We start from the raw sequence: 12,954 nt of genomic DNA, 5'->3' as shown, positions 1-12,954 counted from the left end.
CCTGAGTAATTCATTAAAAAAGAGCAACGAGAAAAAATGATGACTACGACGACAAACATATGATGCTACAGCTCAAACCCTTAACTAGTCACAACAGTGACAAAGGAAACGAAATGAAATGAAAAAGGATCATAAATTTAAGGCATAATCTTAAACTTAAATAAATTCAGAGGAAAGGCGAGTAAGAACGATGACATTAACTAATGAAGGAAGGAAATAACGCAAAAAAGTAACAAGATATAACGATGTGTGTTTCAAATGGGGATTATGGATGGTTAGATGGATGGATGGCAAGTGGGTGGGTGGGAAGACACATGCACACAACTCACGAGTTTAGAGAATTTGAAATAAATGACCGAATATCACATCCCTGCCAAAAAAAGTGACAACAAAATAAGTAATGAGACAAGCAACGGATATCCTTTAAGAATCGAACAACACTGACGAAACGGTAATAAATGAAATAAAACGATAAACGTGGTAATGTTAAATCTGTAAATCGTTACACCAATCCCCATAAGCATTATCCTTAAACGCCCACAAGGTAAATGAAACAGTTGCCTTCCCATTAACATTGAAGTGTGTGTACGGAAGTGTGTGCATGCACCCCCTTTAAGGTAACATATGCAGGCGTATGACACCATATATTCCTCATGTAATTCCTCCCCTTTTGCGCACATCCCACCCTGCATCTAACATTTGCAATACCTTGATATGCAGCAGTTATGAGTCCTTAAGGTACTTGTTTTTGTTTTTTTCTACTTTTCGTTGTGAAAATCATAAAAATCTCTGGATAATACGAATACATTATCACATCACATTGGGGAGTTTGGATAAAATCGACATAACAACATAAAACAACAACACCATTTGTCTACGGTTGTATTGCAGTTCGAAAGTGGGTGGTGTTTCTAGAGGTGGGTGGTAGAGAAGATTATTTTTCTGGAAGTTGTAAAATACGATTCAGTAGTGTGGTAATGATGACGATGGTGGTGGTGGCTGGCGTATGTCCTTGTCTGGCTTATGTCAAAACGGGAACACAACAAATGACATCGACTGTCACACAAGATGCTAAGACTATATAGTCAATGGAGGGGGAAATATTATGTAAGCAATGCATCACGTTTTGCCATGCCAATATCCTGATGATGGTGATAAATTTCTTATTGAAAAGGGTGTGCAAGAGTGGGGAAGATGGTTGGAAAAAATATAATATAAGGAGTATATTTGGTGTTATGTTTGAATGGACCAATATGTATATGGGGAAATCGTACTAGCCCCCAAGTATTTGAAATCGACATTGTTCTAAATATGTTTAATTAAATTTTTAAATGAACTGTTATATATGCGTCATAGTAAATGTCGGGACTTTGAGCATTATTGTAACCTTCCCATAACCCATAATTATACCCTTCACCACACTGTGGTACAGGGTATTATGTCTTTGGGCATATGTTTGTAACATGCAAAAGGAACCGAGATAGACCCATGGTTACTTTTGAGAATATGCATGCATGCATTTCTGAGTCGATTTATGCATGTCCGTCCGTCTGTCCATGTTAACTTGTAAACAAAATCCAAGTCGCATTTATGATTCGAATTGGATATAATTCGGCACAGGTCACTTATTTGGCCCAAGGGCGAACTCTATTGAAATTGGATATCGGATAAAATGTAGATATAGCTCCCATATATAGTTTAGTCCGACTTTATGTGAATGATGCACCAAACTCCCAATATTTGTCCGATTAAGACAAAATTTTGCACAGCGCACTGAATTAGGCCCATACTTATGTATGCCAAGATTTGTTGAAATCGGTTCATATTTAGATATAGCTCGATCGATTTTATGTGAATGGTGTACCGATGAACCTATGTTTTGATCGATTGGCAATTAATTTGGAAGAGGTGATCTTACAATGAGTGTAAGCAAATTGGTATAGATTTAGAAATATCAGCCATATTTAGTTTCGTTAGATTTTATATAAATGGTTCACCGACGAGATAAAATTGGGGACAGCGGACTGTGCAGCAGACCAAATGACATATGCCATGGTTACAAATTCACACATATACATAATTCTGCTCGGTTTCAAATCAAATGGTACACCAAAGAATCCAAGTCTCCCCAATTGACATGACACATTGACATAGATTTCAGAGTGATATGTGTATGCGTTTTATGCGTCGAATCAGGATATGGTTTTTACCACGCCCGTCTATTTGTTGAAGTAACGATACACTTTTCTAAAAAATCAGATATAGAACTTTGAAATATTGAACAGTTTAAAGGGCCTAAGATACAATACAAATGGAGATTGCTATAATTGACATTCTTAACGGTAGAAACTATTCAAGACGTTGAAGGGGTTAAGTTTCTCCCACCAAGCCTCTAATAGATTCCTAAATGCAATGCGATTCCCCATTGGCACATATAAGTATACGGCAATGATGTTGTAAAATGTGGATGAAATTTCGGGTTATATATTGACGCTATCTTAACCACAGACCAATATTGATAATTTGAACTATCAAAACTTCTATTCCATGTACACCAAATCTTTTTAAGTTGGGATCTTTGTATGAAAACAAGGGCATTGTAAATTGTTTTTAGGTTGTTTATTTAAATTCTTAGGTTGGAAAACTAGGCTAAGAACTTTAACACTCACAAAATTTAACAAATATTGAATATTTTCTTGGAAAAGTTATTTCTTTACCATGAACAACTACAGCCTTCCCGAAATGTCAAATTATCCTCAAAATACTGAAAATTGGGCAGGACCTTTATATGAGGCCTATGTCAAAACTTTAATCTCGATATACAAAATTAGAGTGCAATATATTAGCTGTGTTCCCCGAAGTTTGAAGTTTGACAACAACACATGGTAAATATTTATTCGTGGACAAATATTTATAAAAAAGAAGCACAATTTCGAATTACACCCTACTTGGTTTTAAAACCTTTCCATAATTGGAAATTCGACTGAAAATGCATCCAAAACCCTCAAAAAAATTAAGGGGTTATATGATAGCTATACCAAAAAACTTAAAATTCCAATTCCCACAATTTTCTTTAATATTGGCTGTGTAGTTATGTGTGAGTAATGCTAAAAGTATGCCTATATTAAAAATATATTAAAAAGTTAAAGTGAATCCTCTAAAACACCAGAGACATTACAAACCAGTAAGGAAAGTGGTAAAGTCGGACTGGGCCGACTATATGATACCCTTCACCACTTTGGGTATATTCAACAGATGTATCTTAAGATGTATCATATCGATGCACCAATTACATAAAACCGGACGAAAATATATATGGGAGCTACATTTAAATCTGAACCGATTTTCACGAAATTTAGCTCACGTCATTCTAAACTTAATTCAGTACGCTATGACAAATTTCGTGCAAATGGAATGATTTTCAAAGACTTTGGTGCACCATTTACCTAAAATCGGGCGACTATATATATATATATATATATATGGGAGCTTTATATACATCTGAACCGATTTTCATGAAATTTGGCACATATTATTATAGACGCAATTCAGCACGCTATGCCAAATTTCGTGCAAAGATATATAGGGTCTTAAAAGCACCAATTACCTTAGATGAAAATATATGTGGAATCTATATCCAAATTTGAACCGATTTCAACGAAACTTTTCACAGGTTGGGTTATACTAATTTCAGTACGTTTTGTTCTTTCAATCATATATTGGTTCCATGGTGTGTCAATTACTTGAAATCAATCGATCTATGCAATATTAGAACTTTGGTACATTATTTACATTAAATCTGACGGATATATATATATATATATATATCTTAATCTGAACCGATTTTCACGAAACTCAGCACACATCATTCCAGGAAACTTGGCATAAAGCACTCTAGGCTCTATTAAGTACGTTATGCCAAATTTCGTGCAAATCGAAATATATATAGGGACTTTGGTGCATCACTTACATAAAATCGGACGAAACTATATATGGGAGCTATATCTAAATCTGGACCGATTTTCACGAAACTTGGCAGACATCACTCTAAGCTCAATTCAGTACGTTTTGCCAAATTTCTTGCAAATCGAAAGATATATAGGGACTTTGGTGCACCATTTACATAAAATTGGACGAAAATATATATGGGATCTATATCTTAATCTGGACCGATTTTCAGGAAACTTGGCAGACATCATTCTAGGCTTGATTCATTACGCTGTGCCAAATTTCGTGCAAATCGAACGATATATAGGGACTTTGGTGCACCGTTTACCTTAAATCGGACGAAAATATATATGGGAGCTATATCTAAATCTGAACAGATTTTTCTCAATTTCAATAGGGTTCGTCCCTGGGCCAAATAGGTGAACTGTGTCAAATTTCATCTAAATCGGATCATAAATGCGACCTGTACTTTCTTCACAAAAATACATGGACGGACGGACAGACGGACATGCGTAAATCGACTCAGAAAGTGATTCTATGCATATTCTCAAAAGTAACTATGGGTCTATCTCGATTCCTTTTGCCTGTTACAAACATATGCACAAAGACATAATACCCTGTACCACAGTGTGGTGAAGGGTATAAAAATTCGCAAACGTCTTTTAATATTTATTTCCAAACTATCCACCCTATGTAGCATGTTGCAACTGTTTATATTCCTGTTCGTATGTATGTAGAATTTGCTACATAACAAGGAATTGCAATAAACGACTAAAACTATGTTCAGTCATCGACATTAAAGTAAACAACTCCAAAGGCGGTATTTAAAGTAATCCCAATACCATCACCACTACCCATCACAATTCGCATAAATATCATCAAAAGAATCGCCACTGCTGTCATCATCTCCTTCCATCCATCCAACCAACCAACAAATTGCCGCTCATCTAAGGCACATTGTCGCCAAAACGTTTTGGTTGTCATTATGAAAACCCATGTAGCGTCACCGTCATCAACATCATCATCATCATCCCTACCATCTTTACTCCCAAGTATTCCACTTAAATCGTCTGTTTGGCTTCTTCCACACTTGGTATGCTCATCAAATTTCACAACATTTACCTTTTAGCGGGAATGTATGTTTAAGCCATAATGGACGTTTCTAATGTCGTCTCTTTACACAACATGTTTTTGGATGGGTGGGAGGATAGGTTGGTGTATGGGTATCGCAACGTGCAACCGACCACATGCCTTTAAGATACCTAATGAAGGTGGTTATACTGGTGATAACAAACATTCACATACACCATTTGACTGAAACATCCATTGACTCCTACTCCAGGAAAATGTTGATGTGTATGTGTGCTCTTCGAAATGTTGCAAAATTTGTCACAGTCTTCTAGTTAAGTACTTCAAAATACCGAAGCGCTCTTCTTCCCAATCATGCATTAAGTTAACTCCCCTCGGGATGATGTTTTCAATGGTTATAGTTATTGTAAATGACTGCGTGGAATTTCATTGGTCCAACAATTACTACAAATCGTTTGTTAATAGATGTTGTCTTTAATGGTGGGTGTACAATGACATGTTTTGATGAATATTAGGATCAGGTTGCCAAAGATATTGTTTTGCTTTAATTGGTTTCGATAAATTCTTATTTTGTTACATATATAGATTGATTACTGGGCTTGTTTACTGAGGTTATGTCGAAATACGATTTTCAGTGATTGCTCTGTCAGAAAACGTGCTTCCCGAATCCAATATATCTGAGGTTAATATATCTACAGTACTGAAGTTAATTTGAATTTTAATTTTTCCACAAATGAATATTTATTATTAATTGTTCGTGGAAAAATGTAAAATTAAGTTTAAGGGACATGATGTTTTTTTGCTTCTGAGGAAAAGTATGAGTAAACCAGTAAGGGAAGTAGTAAAGTCGGACGGGGTCGACTATATGATACCCTTCACCACTTATGGTATATTTAACAGATGAATCCTAACATACGTCCCATTTTTGAAGGACCATTATCATAAAATTGGATCCATAAACACGTCATTCTGCAACCTAGACTAAATTTTTCATTTGGTCAGATATAGAGTTGCGTCTTACAATGGGACAAAATTATGTAAATCAAATTAAAGCAAGTATCAATAGGACACCCGTAGATTATTTGGATAAATATCTGATAATCGGACGAAATATATATAAAAGCTATATCGAAATCCTAACCGATTTCATCGAAATATGTCACAGGTTAGGTTATACTAATTTCAGTATGTTTTGTGCATATCGGCCACATACGATATGAGTTCTTGTTGTATCATTTACTTAAAATCAAATTGGAAGAAAATATATATGGGAGTTCTGAACCCATTTAAACAAAACTTTCCACATGCTAGGTTATTATATACTATACCATATATATTCTATACTATATAGGGAAATTTCGCACACATGATTCTAGTCTTAATTTACTACGCTATGCCAATTTTCATGCTAATCGACTTTGCTATAAGGACTTTGGTACACCATTTACATTAAATCGGACGCAAATGTATATGGGAGCTATATCAAAATTTTCACCAGTTTCCATAGGGGTTGTCCTTAGGCCAAATAAATGAGCTGTACCAAATTTCATTCAAATCGTATTATAAATGCGACGGACATACAATTCAACATTAACAGACGGACATGCATAAATCGAGTCAGAAAGTGATTTTATGCAATTTCACAAAAGGACCTATTGGTCTATCGCGTTTCATTTTGTATGCTACAAACATATGCACAAAGACATAATACTCTGTACCACACTGTGGTGAAGGGTATAAAACGTGGGGCTGTATGGTGACTACCTCTAATATTAAAAAAAATTGGAAGGTAATTTTTTTCCATATTTGAATACAAAATACCAAATTACAACGAATTCGGTTAAAAAACGTGTGCAGAACTCAAAAATATCGAAAATTGGGGGTATCCTTTAGGGCGGCCAACCCCCCAAAATTGTCGTATATATTATTTTTTTGTCGAGAGATTTTCTACTCAATAAGAGCTCAAAGTACTAAATTACAGCCAATTCAGACGAAAAATACACTCAAAAACCCCAAAATACTGAAAATTGGGGGTACCGTTATATGGGGGCTACCAGAACGTGAACCGATATAGATAATATTCGAACTTGACCTGTGAGGAGTATTACAGTAGAAATATCGGGTATTTAGATGGTAAATTGCAGATAGGAGAAAACGAAATACCAAACTGCTGACACTTGTGTTGGAATATAAGGCTAGTGAACCTGTAGAAATATAAGTCTAATGTTCTGGAAAGACTTTGTTTATCCACCAATGCCCCAGAATGGCATATTACAACCACTTCGTAATCCTCAATATACTGAAAATTGAGGGAATATTAAAAAGTGGTCGGATATACAATTGAAAAACCGGCTTAAAATATCAAATATATGAGGGAAACTTATATATAGAGCTGATATTTCAACAAGTTAACGGACATGGCTATACAGTCGACTCCACTTTACTGTAAGTCGCTTAACTGTAAAATATCGGATAAGTGAAATTGATTTCCTGCACCATTACATTTTAGGTTAATCACTTACAATTTACACCGCATAAATGAAACTTCGCATAACTGAAATATTGAAATTTCCTTTCAAATCACTCCGTATTATTGAAAATCGTGGGAATGAAGGAAAATGACAGAATATTTTGCCTTGAGGAATACACATCTTCAAAGCCCACCATAACAGATATTTTTCTGCAATTCATGATTTTTTTCCGACGTATGGAACGTATGTGTAAAGTATATATAAATTTGACGTCGAAGAACGTTAAGTTCGTTCGGTCAAAATTTTTAAACGATTTGGAAAATTTTTATGAGAAGTTCTGATAAGTGAAATTAGTTTCAGTTAACCGAGCTCAGCTTAAGTGAAAACATCGGATAACTAAAACAAACATCTAGTTTTTTTCCGTTTCAGTAAAGCGGATGTTAACCAGGGATCTTACGGATACTGTCCGCGGAGTGAAAGCACTTCTGTATTGTTTGTGGTGCATTTACACACTAATTTATTGAACTAAAATGTGATCCTTAAGAACTAAGTATTACAATATGACTTAACCTATCTTAGACTAATGTGTAAAAGAGAGAGAGAGAGAGAGAGAGAGTGCATCTGCCATAACACATGGAGTGGACACACACAATTCGTTATCTCACATGTGGCAAGCACGCTACCCATGCTTATCAGTCTGTAGTGAAGATTACTCCCCGTAATCTCACCCAAACATACCACATGTGGCAATAGAAAACTCCTATCTTATTCTAGTGTACAAACATTCAACACGAAAATGCTCTTATCTTAAGTGGACTGTATACAAAAATAGATCCCTGTTTAACTAAATACTCTCTCCTTTATACAAGAGACCCACAGCAAGACATTCACTATCTTTATTATTTAAAAATCATGTTCGCTCCGTGAACATCTTGCGGGCCAGAAAATGAATATAAAAATATGAAATATTTCAAAATATAAAAATTATAAAAAATTAAAAATGTAATTATAAAGAAACCAAAAAAGAAAACAGCTAGGTGATCGCCTCCGGGTACCACTGCCATCTCTCCAACCAGCTTCTAATATCGGCACCTTTGTCTGCCGGCTTCATCTTCCATCCAGAACCATTGGCCATAGTCATCCTCAGCTTCTCGGTCATACGGCTTCCAAATGGCTTGTCCACATCTTTGGCCGGCAGCATCATTCTCCAGGCTGCGCCATTTGCCAACCTTATCATAGCCGCGGCTTCATTCTTCAGCTTGTTCCCGCTTCTGACCGCAGACTTCATTTTGGTGGGACAACCTTCCCCTTCTTCTTCAGCATTTTTCTTGGCACCAAATTCGTCCCTCTTCGGCAGAACGTCTTTATTACGTGGTGCACCATATAACGTTGGCTGCGTATAGAATGTGACTGCTGGATCCAACTTCCCGGCCGCCTTTCCACGATTTATATCGACAATCTTCCTGGCCGGAAGATTCATAATTTTCGGCTTCCACTTACCGTTCCAATCATCTTGTGTTGTCGGTTCCTTGCAATTGTCCGCCTGCATCATCTTCATATCTGCATTTCTAGCTATAATTTTCCTCGTCGGAACATTAATAACCAACGGCTCACAGCCCCAATCATTTGTTGCTGTCGGGTCATTGTCCGTCGGCTTTACCTTCATATCGGCAAAAAAATTATCCACTTGCGGCTTCTTCTTCTTAGTATATACCACCTCTTTGCTTTGCTTTTTCATAGGATTCATCGTCACATCCGAACCCTGTTCCATAATTTCTCCGCATCAGCCACTCCATCGTTCTTTTCCATGGCCAACTCGTCTGGAGCTATTTCTTGCCGCTGCTTATTGGTATTGGCAACCATTCGTATGGCCAACTGGTCACGTTCGGCCTCTGCTGCTTCTCGCGCCTTCTCCGAAAGTCCAGTTTTTTCAAAAGATTCCTTTTCTCTTCTTCCCAGGATTTTTCTGCAGCCTGGGCTCTCTCTGCAGCCGCCACCAATTCACCTTTAAGTTTGATCTCTTGAAAGGACAAGTCAATGTACATATCTCTTGCCTTTTTATATCTTGCCTGTGCCCTTTCTTGAAGGCAACCATTGGCGTCTTCCGATATTTTTAGAGCAACTTCTAGCTCTTTATTCCTTGCCCGTAACTCCGCCACGTCACGGCTTTTCTCCTCCAATGCTCTTTGAAGGCTGCCCATTTGTTCTTGGACTGGCATAAAACCTCCTGCCATATTGGATTTCTTCTCCAATATCTCCTTTTTTTGCATTATGAGGTAGGATCCACCCTTTCTCTATTTATTGGCTGAATTTGTTGCATGGTTTTCGCTATTTCCGATTTCTTCTGTAAAACCTGTAACCATCTTGCAGTAACGACTGCATTTTTTCTTATTTTCCGTTCTGCGGTATCCACCAGGTCTCCAACATACCTAACTGCGGATTCCAGATCCTCTATTGTATGGATGTTATGCATCATCCCCATCACTGCTTCAATATTTTCTAGTAGAGCTCTTGTCTCTACTTGAATTCCAGGTCGGTGCCGAGGGTTTGGCTCATCGCCTAGGGTGAGGGACTATCTTCGCTTCTCTCTGCAGCCGCAATGCTTAGATTAGAAGCTTCACCTTTCTACTCGCCGTCACCGCCATTTTCCTCACCGCAGTCTCCTTTTGACTCGGCATTCTGCAGTGTTGCCTCGTACTTCCATGCATCTAAATTTTATTTTTTTTTGTTTGTGTATTTTTCAACAAGCTGACAGAATTTCCTTGACCGTTAAGGTAAATTCTTCAGCATCAATTTCCTCCACAATCGGTCACTGATCCGGCTCGAAGGACCAATGAAAAACTAAGGATCTTACGCGGATACTGTCCGCGGAGTGAAAGCACTTCTGTATTGTTTGTGGTGCATTTACACACTAATTTATTAATATAAAAAGTGTTTCTTAAGAACTAATTATTACAATATGACTTAACCTATCTTAGACTAATGTGTAAAAGAGAGAGAGAGAGTGCATCTGCCATAACACATGGAGTGGACACACACAAATCTTTATCTCACATGTGGCAAGCACGCTACACATGCTTATCAGTCTGTAGTGAAGATTACTCCCCGTAATCTCACCCAAACATACCACATGTGGCAATAGAAAACTCCTATCTTATTCTAGTGTACAAACATTCAACAAGAAAATGCTCTTATCTTAAGTGGACTGTATACAAAAATAGATCCCTGTTTAACTAAATACTCTCTCCTTTACACAAGAGACCCACAGCAAGACATTCACTATCTTTATTATTTAAAAACCATGTTCGCTCCGTGAACATCTTGCGGGCCAGAAAATGAATATAAAAATATGAAATATTTCAAAATATAAAAATTATAAAATATCAAAAATGTAATTATAAAGAAACCAAAAAAGAAAACAGCTAGGTGATCGCCTCCGGGTACCACTGCCATCTCTCCAACCAGCTTCTAATATCGGCACCTCCACCTTTGTCTGCCGGCTTCATCTTCCAGCCAGAACCATTGGCCATAGTCTTCGTCAGCTTCTCGATCATACGGCTTCCAAGTGGCTTGTCCGCATCTTTGGCAGGCAGCACCATTATCAAGGCTGTAGCATTTGCCAACCTCATCATAGCCGCGGCTTCATTTTTCAGCTTGTTCCCGCTTCTGACCGCAGACTTCGTTTTGGTGGGAAAACCTTCCCCTTCTGCTTCACCATCTTTCTTGGCACCAAATTCATTCCTCTTCGCCAGAACGTCATCTTTATTACATGGTGCACCATCTAACGTTGGCTGCGTATTGAATGTCACTGCTGGATCCAACTTCCCGGCCGCATTTCCACGATTTATATCGATAATCTTCCTGACCGGAACATTCGTAACTAGCGGTTTCTGCTTATCACCACAATTACATTTTGTTGTGGGTTCAGCGCCATTTTCCGCCGGCTTCATCTTCCTACCGGCAAAACAAGTACCCACTGGCGACGCACAGTTCACAGCAAGTCTTCCTTTATGTACCTGCTCCTTGTTCGCCGGCTTCAACTTCCCAACTGGACATTGTTCCATAACTGGTTTCTCCGCACCAGCCACCGCATCGCTCTTTTTCATAGCCAACTCGACTGGAGCTAATTTCTGCGCAAATAGAATATTACTTTGAGCAAATGGAATATTACTTACTTTCCGCTCCTTTTTGTCATTGGCAACCATTCGTATGGCCAACTGGTCACGTTCGGCCTCTGCTGCTTCTCGCGCCTTCTCCAACAGATTCAGTTTTTTCAAAAGATGCCTTTTTTCTTCTTCCCAGGATTTCTCTGCTGCCTTGGCTCTCTCTGCAGCCGCCACCAATTCACCTTTAAGTTTGATCTCTTGAAAGGACAAGTCAATGTACATATCTCTTGCCTTTTTATATCTTGACTGTGCCCTTTCTTGAAGGCAACCATTGGCGTCTTCCGATATTTTTAGAGCAACTTCTAGCTCTTTATTCCTTGCCCGTAACTCCGCCACGTCACGGCTTTTCTCCTCCAATGCTCTTTGAAGGCGGCTCATTTGTTCATGGACTGGCATAAAACCTCCTGCCATATTGGATTTCTTCTCCAATATCTCCTTTTTTTGCATTATGATGTAGGGGTGATCCAACCTTTCTCTATTTATTGGCTGAATTTGTTGCATGGTTTTCGCTATTTCCGATTTCTTCTGCAAAACCTGCAACCATCGTGCAGTAACGACTGGATTTTTCCTCACTTCCCGTTCTGCGATATCCACCAGGTCTCCAACATACATAACTGCGGACTCCAGATCCTCTATTGTATGGATGTTATGCATCATCCCCATCATTGCTTCAATATTTTCTAGTAGAGCTCTTGTCTCTACTTGAATTTCGGTCGGTGCCGAGTCTAGGTTTGGCTCATCGCCTAGGGTGAGGGACTCCATAGCCTCCTCGCTTCTCTCTGCAGCCGCAATGCTCAGATTAGAAGCTTCCCCGACCTTTCTACTCGCCGTCACCGCCATTTTCCTCACCGCAGTCTCCTTTTGACTCGGCATCCTGAAGACTTGCAGTGTACTGCCTCGTACTTCCACTGCATCTCCTTCTTCTTCTCTGCTACGACTCAGCATTTTATTTTTTTTTTCTTTCTGTGGATTTTCACCAAGCTGACAGAATTTCCTTGACCGTTAAGGTAAATTCTTCAGCATTTCTTTCTTTACTATCGGTCACTGATCCGGCTCGAAGGACCAATGATAAACTAGGGATCTGATCTATATTACGCGGATATTGTCCGCGGAGTGAAAGCACTTCTGTATTGTTTGTGGTGCATTTACACACTAATTTATTGAACTAAAATGTGAACCTTAAGAACTAAGTATTACAATTTGACTTAACCTATCTTAGACTAATGTGTAAAAGAGAGAGAGAGAGAGAGTGCATCCTCCATAACACATGGAGTGGACAC

The sequence above is a fragment of the Musca vetustissima genome, unplaced genomic scaffold (assembly GCF_032173495.1).
Source record: "Musca vetustissima isolate MV318-11 ecotype Yass unplaced genomic scaffold, APGP_CSIRO_Mvet_v1 utg4278, whole genome shotgun sequence".
NCBI lineage: Eukaryota > Metazoa > Arthropoda > Insecta > Diptera > Muscidae > Musca > Musca vetustissima.
The sequence above is the reverse complement of the archived record's forward strand: the minus strand, read 5'-3'. Positions refer to the sequence as shown.